The sequence below is a fragment of the Saimiri boliviensis genome, chromosome 7 (genome assembly GCF_048565385.1).
Source record: "Saimiri boliviensis isolate mSaiBol1 chromosome 7, mSaiBol1.pri, whole genome shotgun sequence".
NCBI lineage: Eukaryota > Metazoa > Chordata > Mammalia > Primates > Cebidae > Saimiri > Saimiri boliviensis.
The window spans coordinates 105,873,945-105,893,055 of NC_133455.1; the positions used below are offsets into that span (position 1 = coordinate 105,873,945).

Sequence of the window (19,111 nt, forward strand, 5' to 3'; positions counted from 1 at the left end):
TACTGCCTTGATATCAAGGTTTATATTAAAAACAAAAACAAAAACAACTTGATGCCGCAGATTCTTATCAATAGTATTGCTATGCAGAGAAGTCATATTACAAAATAAAGCATTAGGAAACAGTCCAATTTAAATAATAGATGGAAGGTATGATGGTGTTGAGTAATCCTGCTGTTGCTGTTATGACATTTCACCTATAAGGAAACCACAGTAATTTTCCCAGTTTAGGGCTAAACTGAGAAGTAGGAGTCTCTGAGAAACCTTCACATATGCAGCCTTTTGAATGGCGTTTGTAGCAAAACATTGGAGTGAATTCAATTAAAGCAAGTCAGGACCCCTTCTGAATGAAGTTCTAGTTTTTCCTTTACACCCTGAAAGATTCATCTCATTGTAATTTTCTATTGATTTGGGTATGAGTTACAAGTTAATGACCTTTGTTCAAAGTTGGAGAATTGCCTTGTTTAATGAAATGGAATGTAAACAGCGAATGTTTTTGCTATTAAAAGGAAATCTATGTGGGGTTTTTATAAAAGAAATACCAGTAAGGATTAATGTAGGAATGAACCAGCTTCTCTAGAGCCTTTCCTGAATATTTTATGCAAAATAAGTACTGCCTTTTAAAAGGTTATGCTGACTATAGTCAACAGGCTCAAACTTTGATAGTACCACAAATTTTTCAGTTTGTACACACATACTATGCAGTGTGTATATACATGTGTGAATTCCAGTGTGTAGTATATACTATACTCATACATTATTTGTTTATTTTTAGGAAACTGTATAATATAAATATAGAAGGAAAACTATTTTCCTTTGGCAGAAAGTAGAAAACTGAAGCAGAGAGTTAAAAGTTGACCAAGGATCCTTTGGTCACTCTGGTAGAATCAGTAAAACAGAGAAATCTGTTCATTAGTGCTGCTTCCACAAACCCACGTGCTTGATAGAAATGAAGGAGGTTATCTTGTCGGAAGTATAAAAGTAATCATTAGATACAAAGACCTTCATACTACGGTAGCCACCAGAGTGAAAGTTCCATGTGATTTGCTGTCATATAGTTCTACAGTAGTTAAATTAATGTGATCTACCATGATTTTCATTGCATGAGGTTCATTTTTAATATTGCTATCTTACTAAAATGAAGCAGCTACTTTAAGAATGGAAACTAAGTGAGAAAAATTCGCACGATCAGAGTTTGTTTTAATCTCTGCTTTATTTTTATGCAATAATTCTTTATTGAAATTGTGCTTTTTATAAAGCTGTGACTTTTCTTCCATCTATGTTCTATAAGGCCTGTCACAGACAGGCAATGACATTTATAAGTTAACACTTTAAATAGGCTGGTGTTTGAAATAACATTTTCAGTTTGAAAAGTTAATAATATGGTGAAATAAATTCTGTTGCTTTTACTTATAACCTAAAGTGTTCTCAGAAATCTGCTTCTCTGTGTTTCCTTAATCTGGTCAACAAACATGGAAAAAAGCTCATTATCACTGGTCATTAAAGAAATGCAAATAAAAACCACAATGAGATACCATCTCATGCCAGTTAGAATGGTGATCATTAAAAAGGCAGGAAACAATAGATGCTAGAGAGGATATGTAGAAATAGACACACTTTTACACTGTTGGTGGGAGTATGAATTAGTTCAACCCTTGTGGAAGACAGTGTGGCGAGTCCTCAGGATCTAGAACCAGAAATACCATTTGACTGAGCAATCCCATTACTGGGCATATACCTAAAGGATTATAAATCATTTCACTGTAAAGACACATGCACACATATGTTTATTGCAGCACTATTCACAATAGCAAAGACTTGGAACCAATCCAAATGCCCATCAATGATAGACTGGATAATCTGGTTCCTTACAGAATTGTTTTTAAAAATGAAATCACTTCTTCATTTATTATTTTAATCACCTTTAAAGCAAAATAATGCCACTTAAAGAAGAGGACTGTTCCTGGAGATAATTAGCCATTTGATTGACCTGCCATAATAATGCTGTACATTCTTCAGAATTATTTGTCATTATGCTTCTCATAAGATAATGGAAAAACACACCACTGTGCATGGAAAGCATAAATATAAAATATACATATCTCTTTACCTGCTAAGACAAAATAATCAAGAATACTTTTAGTTCAAAATTTCTTTCAGTGAAGGTGCATTTATATCCTGAAGGATCATATTAATATTTTCAGAGCAAAAGAATTGTGTAATGTTTTACAACAGTTCTACTCAATTAGAATCCCTATTTTATGCTCTAAAATGTTGCTATGTTGGTTTCATGGTATTCTAAAGACTTTAGAGTTCTCAGTTTATCTACAAATAGCATTGACTATCTACATATACAAAAGATGCACTGAATCTGATAAAACTGTAAGTTAATGGGTATTTGGGAGATAACCTTTTTTTTCCTGACAAGTTTGTTTTTCTTTTGTCTATTTATTTGATCTTTTTTTTTTTTATCTTTGTTGTCTACCTAGAATATCTCCCACTAGCTGAAAATTCAAAATCCATTTCTCAGTGTGCCCTCTCACTTCCTTGATTTTATAACTATTACTGAAGCTTCACCCTAAGACATTCACTTTTCCCTCACCAAGCACAAATGTGGTTTTGTACCTTCAGAATCACCCACCAGCTATGCTGGTCCCTCCATATTTGTTACCTTAACTGTGGCTCTCAGGACACTGAAGCCAGTGTTTCTGTGAGGTGGGTATCTGTGAAAGGATGTGTAGAATGGGGAAGGCTACTCACAGATCCCTCAGATAAGAGGGATGTTGGTGGGAAGCTGTTAGCGAAGGGATAAGGAAAGCAGAGATGTCCCACCTAACTGCTGCAAGGGAAGTAAAGGACATCACGACCAACTTTTATTATTTAGATAGTGTATGTATGTCCGAAGGATGAAACTGCTCACAGAACCATAGAAATCTGAAAAAAACAGATGCTTTTTCTAGATAACATAAAACCAACAGAAAAAGAAAAAAAATATAAAGATGTGGTTTGAATATATGAAAATAATACCGTGTCATCATTTATATGGATTATCACTAAAATTGAAAATAATTGTAACTAGCATATACTACAGCTTTTTAGCATTTATTAAAGTTTTAGGCATTCTATAAAAATGATCACATCTAAGCTCCACAACAACTGTATGTATTATGTACAGAAAATATAATTTGTCCCAAAAGTGACAGAGCTGAGACTAGAAACCTAGCAGTAGGATTTCAAAATATGTGCTCTGGGGATAGTAGATGATAAAGAAATGATCAGAAGCCAAAGAAAATATCAGCTTTGGAGATGCTTGTCAAGAAGTAAAATACGATGATTAAAAAAAAAAAAAAAAAAAAAGAGTGCTTAGGTGGCAGCTTTTGGAGTTCAGAGAACTCTTCTCTGAAGTTTAAATGGAGCACTATATGATGAGAAGCCAGCAAAGGAAAGAGGCCCTAATCCAGGGGTCCCCAAACTACGGCCCGCGGGCCGCATGCGGCCCCCTGAGACCATTTATCCGGCCCCACCGCACTTCAGGAAGGGGCACCTCTTTCATTGGTGGTCAGTGAGTATTGGATGTGGCGGTGCCACAAAGCGTGTGTCGCTCACGTATAGTACTACTTCCGGTGACGTGGGACGCACGTGTCACGGCTCCGGAAGCACGTCATATGACGGACATCTGGTCTGCGGCTGCGGCCCCCACATCACCGGAAGCAGTGTGAGATAACAGCAGAAGTAGGAAGAAAGGCAAAGCACTATAACCATTACTACACAGTACAGTGGCCCCCATACTCCCCCAAATGTACAACATAATGGCCCCTATAACCTCCCTTTGCCCAAAAGTCTCCCCCAACATTACTACACACCGTGTTTCCCCTATTATAAGACGCTGTCTTATATTAATTTTACCCCCAAAAGATGGGGGCTGTCTTATTTTTAGGAGGTGTCTTATAATAGGGGAAACATGCACCACAGAAGAGGCCCACCGCTGCTGCAGATGTCCAGGACGCTGTGTACACAGTGTCACAGGCTGATCACCACCATCCCTGTATACAGCACTGGAGGCGGTGCTGGGCCTGTGACACTGGATACCGTTGTCTGGGACAGTAGAGGCAGCAGTGCTGGCTGTGAAGGGTGTCACACCTTGCATAGTCCGGGCCTCCAGCGGTCTGAGGGACAGTAAACTGGCCCCCTGTGTAAAAAGTTTGGGGACCCCTGCCCTAATCCAAAGGCTGCACAGCAGAAAGTTGGTATGATCAAGAGAAAAGGAATAGCCAGAGTAAAAATGGTACCAGACGATCTTGGAGAGGGGAGCAAGGTGTGTAGATCATGTAGTAGGGCTAAGGTAGGGTGTTTGGATTTCATTCTAAGTGCAATAACACACTATTAGAAGTGAGTGATTTGATCTAGTTTAAGTTTAAAAGTCATTTTTGGCTGCTCTGTGGAGCATGTATCATAGAGAGGCAAAACTAAAAGCAGTAATAGTTAGAAGGCAATGTCAGTGGTTTCGGGGAGAGAGGGCAGAGCTTTGACTAGAATGTGAATAGTGAAGATGGAGACAAGTGAACGCATCTAGGATATAGTTTCTTTTTTCCAGCCTTCATATTTTTATTGAGGAGAAATTGACATAACATAAAATTAACCATTTTAAAGTAAACAATTGGTAACATTTAGGGCTTTCATAATATTGTACAACCACCATCTCTATCTGATTCTGAAACATTTTCATCACTCCAAAAGACAATCCCCTACCCATTAACCAGTTCCTTCCCATTCTCCCCTTCCCCAGGCCCTGGAAAACACCAGTCTGTGTTCTGTCTTTATTTATTTACCTATTCTGGATGTTTCAATAAATAGAATAATACACTATGTAGTATTTTTTAGCTAGTCTTTCACTTAACATAATGCTTTCAAAGTTTGTCCATTATTGAGCATTTATCATTTATTCACAAGTAATATTCCATTGTATGGAAAAAAACACATTTTATTTGCTCATTCATCACTTGATAGATATTTGGGCTGTTTCTACTTTAGGGCTATTAGCAATAATACTGCTATGAACATTCATGTACTTTTTCTATGGAGATATGTTTTTATTTCTCTTGGGTGTATAGCTAGAAGTGAAATTGTTAAATAATATGTTAAATCTATAACATTTTGAAAAACTCCTGGGCAATATAGTAACATCTAACATTTTGAAAAACTACCAAACTGCTTACCAAACTAGCTATAGCATTTTGTAATCCTACCAGCAATGAATGATGGTTCTAATTGTTCTGTATCCTATTAAACATTTATTATTGTCACTTTTATTGTGACCATCCTACTTGATTTGAACTGCTGTCTCATTCTGGGTTTGATCTGCATTTTCCTAATTACTATATTGAGCATATTTTTACATGCTTACTGGCCATTTTTTTATCTTTCCTGGAGAAATGTCTATTCAACATATTTACCCATTTTTAAATTGGGTTATTTGTCTTTTTATGGTTGAGTTGTAAGAGTTCTTTATGTATTCTGTGTACAAGTCACATATCTGATAAGTGATTTGCAAATGTTTTTTCCTATTTTGTGGCCTGCATTTTCACATTCTTTTGGTGTCCTTTGAAATACATATATTTTTAATTTTGATGAAGTTCAATTTATCTATGTTTTCTTTGGTTGGACTTCAGGTATCTCATTTAAGGAATGGTTGTCGAATTCGAGTTGACAAAGATTTGTTCCTGTAACTTCTATGAGTTTTATAGTTTTAGCTCTTATATTTAGGTTGTGGATTCATTTTGAGTTATTACATATGGTATAGGATAGTATCCAACTTCATTATTTTGCATGTGATTATTCAGTTGTCCCAACACCATTTGTTATAAAGATTGTTCTTTTCCCCATTGTATAGTGTTGGCAGCCTTGTCAGAAATCAATCGACCATGGATGTATATATATGGGTTGCTTTTTGGATTCTCAATTCTGTTTTGTCGATCTACATAACTTTCTTTATGCCAGGGTTCCCTTGCATTTCCATATAAATTTTAGGATTAGCTTGTCAATTTCTGCTAATAAAGCAGCTGGGATTTGGGTAGGGATTGCATTGAATATGGATGTCAATCTGAAGAATATTTCCATCTTAACAGTGTCAAATCTTTCAAAACATGAATATAAGATACATTTCTGTTTATTTGTGTCTTCTTTGATTTTTCAACTATGTTTTGTAATTTTTAGTGCATGGGCCTTGGCTTATGTTAAATTTATTCTTAAATATTTAGTTCTTTTTGATGCTATCATAAATGAAATATTTTTCTTAATTGCATTTTTAGATTGTTCATTGCTAGTTTATAAGAAATAAAACTGATTATTTAAAAATAGTTAAGGTATGATTGATATACAAAAAGTTGTACATATTTAAGATATACAACCGAATGAATTTGGAAATAAGTATACACTGTGAAACCATCACCACAATCTATGTCTGATCCTGCTTATCATCTCTAAAAGTTTGCTCCCAATTTCTTTATTATTATTTGTGTGATAAGAATAATTAACATAAGACTTACTTTCTGGTTGGCACAGTGGCTCACTTCTGTAATCCCAGTGCTTTGGGAGACCAAGGTGGGCAGATCACCTGAGGTCAGGAGTTTGAGACCAGCCTGGCCAACATGGTGAACGCTGTCTCTACTAAAAATACAACAATTAGCCCAGCATGGTGGCAGGCACTTGTAATCCGAGCTACTCAGGAGGCTAAGGCAGGAGAATCCTTTGAACCTGGGAGGCAGAGGTTGCAGTGAGCTGAGATCGTGCCATTGCTCTCCAGCCTGGGGGGCCAAGAGCAAGACTCTATCCCCCCTCCAAAAAAAAGACTTACTTTGTTAGCAAAATCGTAAGTGTACAACACAATAGTGTTCATTGTAGACACTATGCTGTCCAGTTGATCTCTGGGACTTACATCTCTTATATAACCAAAATGTGTATCATTTGACCTTCCTTTCTCTGTACAGGTTCCTAGCAACCATTCTATTCTCTGCTTCTGTTTTACAATTTTAGATTCATCATATAATTGGTATCATGTAGCATTTGTCCCTCTGTGTCTGGCTTACTTTATTTAACAGATAAAGAAAATGTGGCACATATATATCATGGAATACCATCCAGCCTTAAAAAAATAGATGAGTTCATGTCCTTTTTAGGCCCATGAATGAAGCTGGAAACCATCATTCTCAGCAAACTAACCGAAGAACAGAAAACGAAACACCACATGTTCTCACTCATAAATGGGAGTTGAACAATTAGAACACATAGACACAATGAGGGGAACATCACACACCATGGCCTGTTGTGGGGTGGAGGGTTAGGGGAGGGATAGCATTAGGAGAAAAATCTAATGTAGATGACGGGTTAATGGATGTAGCAAACCACGATGGCACGTATGTACCTATGTAACAAACCTGCACATTCTGCACATGTGCCCCAGAACTTAAAGTATAATTTTAAAAAGGAAAAAAAGAGAGAAGGAAATCCTGTGGTTTATGACAGCATGGATGAACCTGGAGGACATTATGTATTCCATGATTTTCTTATCCATTATTCATCAGTGGATACCTAGGTTGTTTTTATGTCTCGGCTATTATGAATAATAGCTGAGACATAGAAACAACATATGGGCAATATGAAATTGGCCCATAGTTTTCCTTGCATTGAATATGGGAGTGCAGGTAGCTTTTTAACATACTGATTTCATTTCTCTTGGATATATACCCAGTAGTGGGATCCCTTGATCCTATGGTAGTTCTATTTTTAATTTTTAATAATTTTTGTAAGGGTTACGGTTCTGTAATTTTTCTTTCTTATAGATTCTTTGTCTGGAAAAATGTTCTACTTGATCATGGCTTTTTTTTTTTTTTTTGAGAAAGAGTCTTGCTCTGTCACCCATGTTGGAGTGCAATGGCACACAATCTTAGCTCACTGCAACCTCCGCCTCCTGTGTTCAACTTATTCTCCTGCCTCAGCCTCTCGAGTAGCTAGGACTACAGACATATACCACCACACCCAGCTAATTTTTATCTTTTTGTATTTTTAGTAGAGATGAGTTTCACCACATTGTCCAGGCTGGTCTTGAACTCCTGGCCTCATGTGATCCACCCATCTTAGCCTCCCAAAGTGCTGGGATTATAGGTGTGAGCTGCAGTACCTGACCGATGATGTCTTTTTTTTCAGGGATAAATGAAGTCCTTTTTTAAAATTATAAAATGTTACACAAATATGAGTTTATTATATATGAGTATATTATAAACATATTTGTTCCATATACATATGTATACTATAAACTATATGTATATATGTTTAATATAGGTATATTAACAACTCTCACATTGGCAAACTAGTAGATGTATGCAGGTATATCTTTGTGTTTTAAATTTTAATATTCTTGAAATCTAATAAGTATGAGCAACATTTTATATTGAAATTGGCCCACAGTTTTCCTTTTTTAATAGGTGTCAAGTACTCACCACTCAGGTAAAAAAAATAGACAACTATAGGGACCCCAAAAACAACTTCTGTTTCCCTTCCAGATCACAGTTCCTTCCTCCCCTAAGATGGCCATAATTTGTGCTTGGTAATAATCAGTTACTTGGTTTCCTTTAGTTTTACCAACCTTATATACATCCCTAAATAATATAGTCTGATTACCCATTTCTGAATTTTATGTAAATTATATAGATAGATAGATAGATAGATTAAATAGATATAGATTTTTTTTCACTGAACATTACATTTAAGGGGTTCATCTCTGTTATACTTGATTCTGATATCAATGGCAAGTTTTCTTTTTTATTGTCTGACATTCAAAATAGGATTGCTTTGGGGTTAGCTATGTGATAATTTTATGACTCTAAAAGTAATACATGGAAATGATAAAAACAAAAATAAAAATTCAAGTAACCCCCAAAGACATAAACTTAAAAGCAAAACAGTACAACCCCCACTCCTGAGTGACTACTGAAAACTATTCCTGTAATTGATTCCTCTTGTTTTAAAATCCTAAAGTATACTATTACTTTAATTTAAAATTTATGAATTTCACACAGTAATTGTAAATGATGAAGAATTCATAATGGGAAATTTACTGTCTTATATTACTACCCTCTACTGCCTCTTCCATACTACATTTTGCAATTCTTCTTATTTATTTTTTTAGTTTTGTTTTTCTATTTTTATCTTTAAATAATGTCTCTGTGTTTCTCTCTACCTCATCTCCCTTCCTCATCCATATTTAATAACTTTGTAATCTTAAACAGACTATTTAACCTCTCAAAGTATAATGTCTCCTTACACAAAAAGAGGTTGTTAATAGTTTTTTTTTCAGTCACGTTTTATCGTTTTCCTTGTAGCAGTTTTTCACCTCCTTGGTTAGATATATTCCCAAGTATTACTTATGTATTTACTTGCAGCTATTGTAAAAGGGGTTCAGTTCTTGATTTGATTCTCAGCTTGGTTGCTCTTGGTGTATAGCAGAGCTATTGATTTGTGTACATGAATTTTGTATTCTGAAACTTTGCTGAATTCATTTATCAGTTCTAGGAGCTTTTTGGATGCATCTTTAGGGTTTTCCATGCACACAGTCATATCATTAGCAGAGAGAGACAGTTTTACTTCTTCTTTTCTGATTTGGATGCCCTCTATTGCTTTCTCTTGTCTGATTGCTCTGGCTGGAACTATGAGATAAATATTATCATTTTATGAAGCCAGTATCGCCTTACTACCAAAACTAGGAAAGGACATAACAAAAAAAAGAAAGCTACAGACCAATATCCCTGACAAACACAGATGCACAACTCTTCAATGAAATACCAGCTAACCAAATCCAACAGCACATCAAAAAGATAACACTCATCAGAGTGGCTACAATAAAAAAAGGTGAAAGACAAGAAGTATTGGTGAGAATGTGGAAAAAAGCAAAACTGTGCACTGTTGGTGGTCTGTACATTGGTACGACCATTTTGGAAAACATTATGGAGGTTCCTCAAAAAAATTAAAAATAGGGCTTCAGCAGACTTAAACGTCCCTACCCAGCAGCCCTGAAGGGAGCAACGGAGCCCCCAGAGCAGTGCTTGAGCTCCATTAAGGGACAGGCTGCCTCCTCAAGTGGCTCTCTGACCCACCAGTGTATCCTGCCTGGGAGATACATCATACAGGAGAGCTCTGGCTGACATCTGGCAGGTACCCTTTTGGGATGAAGTTACCAGAGAAAGGAACAGGCAGCAATCTTTGCTGTTCTGCAGCTCCTGTGGGTGATTCCCAGGCAAGCAGAATCTGAAATGGACCTCTAGCAAACTCCAGCAGACTTGCAGCAGAGGGGCCGGACTGTTTAAAGAAAAACTAATAAACAGAAAGAAGTAGCTTCAACATCAACAGAAAGGACACCCACTCGGAAACCCCATCCAAAAGATACAAACTTCAAAGACCAAAGATATAAATCCACCCCAACTTCAGAGACCAAAGATATAAATCCACGAAGATGGGAAGGAACCAGCACAAAAAGTCTGAAATCACCAAAAGCCAGAATGCCTCTTCTCCTCCAAGGGATCACCCCATCATTTTACATTAGGAATTTCTCCTAAGGTTATCCCTCCACAATCCCCCTACCTCGTGGTAATCCTCCCCTAGCCTCCCACCCCCAGCCCCCAATGTGTGATGTTCCCCTTCCTGTGTTTGTGTGTTCTCATTGTTCAACACCCACTTATGAGTGAGAATATGTGGTGTTCCGTTTTCTGTTCTTATGTCAGTTTAATGAATCTATTGTATATCATAGTATCTATAGTTAATAACAATATGTTGCATACTTGAAAATTTCTAAGAGAGTAGGTTAAGTACCACAAAAAATAAGGCTGAGAGATCATGCATATGTCAAATAGCTTGATAAAGCCATTCTATATTGTATACATATATCAAGGTATGTCATATTCCATAAATATATACAATCTTTACTTATCAATCTAAAGCAAATAAGTAAACAAATGTTCAATTTTAAAAATAATTCGTATGAGCTATGTCTATTAGCCAGACCCTTTTCTTTCTTTGAGAAGTTCTTTTTAAATACATGAAGAGGTTTTTTGTTTGTTTTGGGAATAGATCCTGACTAGTAATCTTCTAGGCCTGTGGTGGTTAAATTTATTTAAGAGAAATTGCATTTAGATACTAGGTAGCATTTTAATATGCCTGGATAGGTTTTGAAGGCATTATTTTTTCTTGTTAAATTTTGGGGAAAGAGGTAGATACTGCCTTCCTTGACAATTATTTATGCATTTGAAGACAAGTAGATGGATAGGATTTTCTTTCAATGCTAATTTTTGTTTTCTAATTCAATGAGCGTTTTCCTGTGAATACATGTTTTTTCTTAAGCCGAGGCTTATTTTCCAGTTTGTATAGGTAATCGTTTTTGGTTGATCTTAATTATCGTAGATGTCAAGAGCTAAACATTTCTTTTCTGTATCTGCCTAGGAAGTGTTTTCAATGAACAGTCATTTTAGGATTCCAAGTATCCTAAACTTTTTTTTTTTTTTTTTTTTTTTGAGACGGAGTTTCGCTCTTGTTATCCAGGCTGGAGTGCAATGGCACGATCTCGGCTCACCGCAACCTCCGCCTCCTGGGCTCAGGCAATTCTCCTGCCTCAGCCTCCTAAGTAGCTGGGATTACAGGCACACACCACCATGCCCAGCTAATTTTTTGCACCTTTAGTAGAGACGGGGTTTCACCATGTTGACCAGGATGGTCTCGATCTCTCGACCTCGTGATCCACCCGCCTCGGCCTCCCAAAGTGCTGGGATTACAGGCTTGAGCCACCGCGCCCGGCCCCAAGTATCCTAAACTTCTAAAGCTGCATTAGTTTTCCGGGTTGCAGCCAGGGCAGCCTCCGTGGTGGTGCACGTGGAGCCAAAGGACGGAGGTTTCAGTGAGTTAGGGGGCCGACGTGAGCTTGAGCAGCCCCCTTTAGCCTCCCTCTTCAATTCCATGAGCACCCTCGTGCAGCTTAGCAAGAGGGCCCAGGATTTTTGGATCCCCAGCCCTGTGACAAGGCTTCCAGTCCAGTTCCTGTCTCCCAGGATTTCGCCTCAGTTCAGCGAAGTCACCACCCATCTGAGAAATGAGGACAACAAGGTTTAGAGCACAGCGCGGAGGCACCGTCTGCCAGGCCCTGTCCCTTCCTCCGGCTCCTCTCGATCAGCATTGAAACCTGCTCTGGGTCCCCTTCTCTGGGGTCCAAGGCCCCTTGCAGACCTCTCCCTCAGCTGCAGGCCCCTCACTCACCGTCGCCCCATCTCCCTGACTGTCCGCAGGCCTGGGCAGAATGGCTTTCTTCATGGTCTGGCCTCCTGGTGCTGACGACGCCGCTGGCCCCCATCCTGACCTCGGCGGCCCGGCTGGTGAGTGACACACTCTGTGTACACCTGCGGCCGGGCATGAGCCTGGAGGGCCTGGCTCAGCCCCAGTCCACCCCCATGCAGGCCACGTTTGAGGTTCTCGATTTCATCACACCCCTCTGTCCTGGCGCCGACGTCCACAGGCACCTGGACGTCAAAATCCTACTGACCAATGGCTGAACCAACAGCACCTTTCTCCCTCCCCTGTCCACATCAGTCCAGAATCTCGCCTGCCCCCGCCAGAAGTCATGTTGACAGACTTCCAGACCCTAGACGGAAGCCAGTACCACCTGGGCAAGCAGCAGCTAGTGCGTTATGCCACCAGCTGTTACAGCTGTTGTCCGCGACTGGCCTCAGTGCTGCTATACCCTGATTATGGGACAGGAGAAGTGTGCATGGAGCCCCTGGATGTCCCCTTACCCTCCACGATCAGGCCAGCTTTCCCCATGTCCAGGACTCCAAAGCAGCCAGTGCATGGCTACTATTGTGGCACTGTGGGTGACACGTTTGACCACCTGCGCGATGCCCACAAGGTGTTGCTCAGTGTCGCGTGTGTCCTGGCCCAGGAGCAGCTTGTGGTGGGAATAGCAGACCAAGATCTGTTGAAGAGCAAGTTGCTCCCTGAGCTGCTCCAACCTTATACAGAACGCATGGAACATCTGAGTGAGTTCCTGGTGGATGTCAAGCCCTCCTTGACTTTCGATGTTGTCCCCCTGCTGGACCCCTATGGGCCCGCTGGCTTTGACCCCTTCCTGGAGTTCCTGGTGGTCAGCAAGGAGACCTATCACGGGGGGATGGCCATCAACCGCTTCTGCCTAGAGAATGATCTGGAGGAGCTTGCCTGTACCAGGCCCAGCTGTTGAAGGACCTAAGACAGATGGAGAATGAAGAGGACAAAGTCAGCTCCTCCAACTTCCGTCAGCAAATGCTGGGAAACCTGCTTCGGCCTTCATATGAGAGGCCAGAGCTCCCCCTGCGTCTCTATGTGGTTGGGCTGACTGGCATCAGTGGCTCTGGGAAGAGCTTAATAACTCAGTGGCTGAAAGGCCTGAGGGTGTTTATCATTGACAGTGACCACCTGGGTCATTGGGCCTATGCCCAGGTGGCCCTGCCTACCAGCCTGTGGTGGAGGCCTTTGGAAGAGATACTCTCCATAAAAATGGTATCATCAACAGGAAGATCCTAGGCAGCCGGGTGTTTGGGAACAAGAAGCAGCTGAAGATCCTCACAGACATTATGTGGCCAATTATCACAAAGCTGGCCAGGGAGGAGATGGATCCGGCTATGACTGAGGGTAAGCATGTGTGCCTGATTGATGCTGTCATGCTGCTTGAAGCCAGCTGGCAGAACCTGGTCCATGAAGTGTGGACTGTTGTCATCCCTAAGACTGAGGCTGTAAAACGCATTGTGGAGAGGGATGGCCTGAGCGAGGCTGAGGCTCAAAGCCGGCCGCAGAACCAGAAGAGTGGGCAGCAGCTTGTGGAACAGAGCCACGTGGTGCTCTGCACCTTGTGGAAGCCGCATATCACCCAGCACCAGGTGGAGAAAGCCTGGGCCCTCCTGCAGAAGCACCTGGTGGACACAGGAGGCCTACCCAGCAAGCTGGTATTTGGCCAACACTGAGGATGTGATTCGTGGGGAAGCAGGCCTCTCCCCATTCTTGCCTATGAGTGTCTGTGATACCCACAGCTAACTAGGGCTGGGGCAAGTACTGGAACCTGTAACAGAAATAACGTGTAGGTTCCCAGCTTAAAAAAAAAGTTCTTCATTGAAAATTTTTAAGAATTTAAGAATTTTAAGTCCATCAGAAATATGGTTTCACCTATAAATATCTAATCTCATTTTGCTTGGATAAGCATGGATTAAACCCAATCCATGTCCCCTCAACACAATGGTGTTAATTGCTAATTTTATCACTAGATATAACATGATCCTTTCTCTTGATTTTATTTGCTCATCCTTCAAGGCAATGGATAATTTTAGGGCCTCCTTGAGACTTTCTTTTATTTCTCATTAAGTTAGAAGTGCATGATGGTCTTCTCTACCTAATTAAATTATAGCCCATTTCCTAATTATGTTATAAAGTGCTCAGGAGTAGATATATTTGTATCTTATAATTTTGTGTCCATATATTGTTGTTCCTCAAAATATTAATGACAACAACTTTCCCTTAGTAAGGAAATGATCAAGTCTAACTCAAAAGCTACTACTGAGAAATATGTTTCTACAAAATGAAATGACTTGATATTCGATAGCATTTTAATATACCTGGATAAGTTTTGAATGCTCTTCTTCATCCATGAACATAATGGAAAATTAAAGTACTAAATACCTTTGCTTCAGATATTTGAGTACTCTAACAAAGTTGCCAATTGCTTTGGCCAGTTGCAGCCAAATTGTTTTAAATAAACTATCCGAAATGATTTTCATTAGTTTTCTTTCCCCTTTACCAAGAGAGACAGAGCAGAACACAAATTAAGCCCATATCTGAATTTACAAAGAAAATATCTGAAACTATATTCAAATCCAAGTTTGCAGTGTTTTTTCTTTTTCTTTTTTGGAGATGGAGTTTCGCTCTGTTGACAAGGCTGGAGTGCAGTGGCACACTCTTAGCTCACTGCAACCTCTGCCTCCCAGGTTCAAGTGATTCACCTGCCTCAGCCTCCTGAACAGCTGGGATTACAGGCACACGCCGTCACGTGCACCTAATGTTTTGTGTTTTAGTAGAGATGGAGTTTCACCGTGTTGCCCAGGCTGGTCGTGAGCTCCTAAACTCAGGTGATTTGCCCACCTTGAACTCCCAAAGTGCTGGGATTACAGGCATGAGCCACTGTGCCCGGCCTGCAATTTTCAAAGCAATCTTGTGTTACAGAAAGAAATGTCTTCAACTGTGGTCATTTTCAGTCTTTATCCTATAACACTTCCATGTGGTTTTGGAGTTTTTGGCCACTAGTTTGTTCCTGAAATTCTCTCCTTCTCTGGCTTCTTATTGGTTTCCTCTGGATTTCTTAATCTATCTCTGGCTACACCTTATTAGTCTCAATCAGTCTTGGAATGCACCATAAAAAGCAATAATCTTCAAAATTCTATTTTTGTTTTTCCCTGTATACACTTTTTACTTTTATTTATTTATTTTTTTTACCTGAAAAACATCATTCATCACTGTGGCTTTAACTTTTGTTTGAAAGATTCAAAATTCAGGCCCTGACCTTTTCTTGGTCTAGATTACTATCTCCAGCTGACTGTTGTTAATCCCTATATAGATGTCCTGCCAGTTCCTTAAACTCAACAATGAATGCAAAACCAAATTCATATGTCATTTCTATTTTCTATTTATCAGTTCAGTTAATGGCTTCACAATTCTTTTATTCACGTAGTCTAGAAACTGGAAATATCTGTCATTTGTCTTCCTGCCTGCAGTATCCTTTCGACTGTAGAAATTTATCTATCTTTTAGGTCCAATTTAATAAGAACTCTCAGCCACCCTTCATTCATGTATAAAAATCAAATCAGATATTCTTAGAAACATCTATAGCATTTTTTCTTTTTTACTGAGGTATGGTTATTTGTGTATACATTGGCATCCTTCAATTGATAGCAAGTTACTCAAAGGCAGAGAACAGTCCCAGGTCTTTATATTTTAGCTCTATATCCTTATCATGGTGGTTGCTCATGAAATATTTCCTGTATTCTCTGTGCCTTTGCCTACATGACAATGTAAGTTACATATTCAAAAAGAAATCCTATTTTCCAGTCTTTTACATTACCTGAAGTAACATTTTATGTTAAGATAATTTCTAAATTTTGATGAAATTATACTTTTTATATAGCTTTAATATTCTCCACTGGATTTACCAAACAAGGCTGATGATTTGCCTTTAAAATGCCAACCATCAATTATTAATTCAATCAAACAGATGAGCAGGTCCCCTGATCACAAGTGCTACATGCATTTTCCTTATTTTTGAGTGAAGTATGGTTGTTTTCCCAGTTTTTCCTGAATTAGTTTTAAATAAGTCAGCATATTCACAAGTTTCCAAGAGAAACTGAATATATTTCTATAGTAATAAAGCATTGAGTGCTTTACAAATTTTTTTCCTTAGAATTTAAGAATGAAATATGTCTTATATGACTCCTAATACTAAATTTTTGATCTTCCTTTGTGACATGACATTACCTCCTTTAAATATTTGTCTATAAGGGAATTGTTTGTGTTCCTTCTGTTTATAGTTTTCTTTCATAACAGAAAAGTATTTTATGTTTATAATATCTATCTTCCTAGCCATTACGTCATGTGTCCCTTATCATGGAAAACATTGTCTCTTTTAGGGGTATTTTGGGGGAGTTACCAAAATATATTTCTTGGTGGAAAGTCTCATGATGATATATCCTCTTCAAGAGATGTTTCACATGCAACTCAAACATACTCTTGTTCTTAGCCTTGATTTATGTAAACATTTTGTCTTCATCAAGGTCACAAAATTTTATCAGAACCTTATTTTTAACCTCTATAGAAATTCATCCTATTTAGAAATCAAACGTGCTTTTGTCCTGTTCACGCCATTTGACAACATCCTACTTTTTCATTTCTTTTTTAAGAGTGCTTTTAACGACAGATAAAAGATGCAACTTGATATAGTTAGTTAAGAAAATTCTACTTTGCATTTTTAAAAGTCAAGACAATGTCTGGAGTATTGTAGGTATTATTTTATTTTCCTTAAGTAAATAGTAATGGATATAGTTCTTCGTGGCATTGTCTGTATCAATGGGCATTAATCTGTTGCCATATGTTTATTATGACTTTTGTTACCAATCTTGCGGTAATAATTTATACCTGCAGTAATGATTAGTAGAGAATATTTTGTATATTTCTGATAAGATTAGGCTGTGTCTCCACCCAAATGTCAACTTGAATTGTAGCTTCTAGGATTCCCAGGTGTTGTAGGAGGGATCAAAGGCGAGGTAATTGAATGGGGGCCTGTCTTTCCCGTGCTACTCTCATCAGAGTAAATAAGTCTCCGGAGGTCTGATGGGTTTATCAGGGGTTTCTGCTTTTGCTTCTTTCTTGTTTTTCTCTTGCTACCACCATGTAAGAAGTGCCTTTTGCCTTCTACCAGGATTCAGAGACCTCCCTAGCCATGTGGAACTGTAAGTCCAATTAAACTTCTTTTTTTTTTCTCCATCTCGGGTATGTCAGTGTCAGATTAATACAGTAAATTGGTACCAGTAGAGTGAGACTTTGCTGTAAAGATACCCAAAAATGTGAAAGTGACTTTGGAACTGGTTAACAGGCAGAGGTTGGATCAGTTTGGAGGCCTCAGAAGAAGACAGGAAAATACGGGAAAGTTTGGAACTTCTTAGAAACTTATCGAATGGCTTTGCCCAAATTCTGATAGCAATATGGAAAATAAGGTCCCCGTGGAGGAGAGGAACTTGTTGGGAACTGGAGTAGAGGTGACTCTTGTTATGTTTTAGCAAAGAGGCTGCTGGCATTTTGCTCCCCTGCCCCTCCCAGTGATCTGTGGAACTTTAAACTTGAGAAAGATGATTTAGGGCAGGCGTCCTCAAACTACGGCCTGCAGGCCGCATGCGGCCCCCTGAGGCCATTTATCCGGCCCCCCGCCGCACTTCAGGAAGGGGCACCTCTTTCATGGGTGGTCAGTGAGAGGAGCACAGTATGTGGCGGCCCTCCAACAGTCTGAGGGACAGTGAACTGGCCCCCTGTGTAAAAAGCTTGGGGACGCTTGATTTAGGGTATCTACGGAAGAAATTTCTAAGCAGCAAAGCATTCAAAAGGTGACTTGTTACTGTTAAAGACATTCAGTTTCATAAGAGAAGCGGAGCATAAAAGTTTGGAATATTTGCAGCCTGACTATGTGATAGAAAAAAAAAAAAACCATTTTCTGGGGAGAAATTTAAGCCACCTGCAGAAATTTGCCTAAGTAGCAAGGAGCCTAATGTGAATCCCCACGACCATGGGGAAAGTATTTCCAGGCCGTGTCAGAGACCTTCACAGTAGTGCCCCCCATCACAGTCCTGGAAGCCCAGGAGGAAAATATGGTTTTTGTGGGGTGGGCCCAGGGTCCTTGTGCTGTGTGCAGCCTAGAGACTTGGTGCCCTGTGTCCCAGCTGCTCCAGCCATGGCTGAAAGGGGCCAATGTACAGTTCGGGCTGCGGCTTAAGAGGGTGGAAGCCTCAAACCTTGGCAGCTTCCACATGGTGTTGAGCCTGTGGGTGCACGAAAGAACTGAGGTTTGGGAACCTCTGCCTAGATTTCAGAACATGTATGGAAATGCCCAGGCAAAAGTTGGCTGCAGGGATGAGGCCCTCATGGAGAACCTCTGCTAGGGAGGTGCAGCAGGGAAATGCAGGGTCAGAGCCCCCCCACAGGGTTGGAGCACTGCCTTGCGGAGCTGTGAGAAGAGGTCACTGTTTTCCAGACCCCAGAATGGTAGATCCATCAACAGCTTGCACTGTGTACCTGGAAAAGCCACAGATACACAGTTCCAGCCATGAAAGCAGCCAGGAGGGAGTCTGTCCCTTGCGAAGCCACAGGGGCAGAGCTGCCCGAGACCATGGGAACCCATCTCTTGTGTCAGCATGACCTGAATGTGAGACCTAGAGTCAAAGGAGATCATTTTGGAGCTTTAAAATTTGACTGCCCCACTGGATTTTAGACTTGCATGGGCTCTGTAACCCTTTTGTTT

The 19,111-nt window shown here is 39.7% G+C and overlaps 1 protein-coding gene and 1 pseudogene across 5 annotated transcripts in view; both read left to right on the forward strand.

The window, feature by feature from the left end:
• The window catches only part of TMEM117 (transmembrane protein 117), a 515,768-nt gene that overhangs the window by 397,398 nt on the left and 99,259 nt on the right, over positions 1-19,111 (forward strand). The gene's annotated exons all lie outside the window — the stretch shown is intronic.
• LOC104653465 (bifunctional coenzyme A synthase pseudogene) lies at positions 11,541-14,027 on the forward strand (annotated as a pseudogene).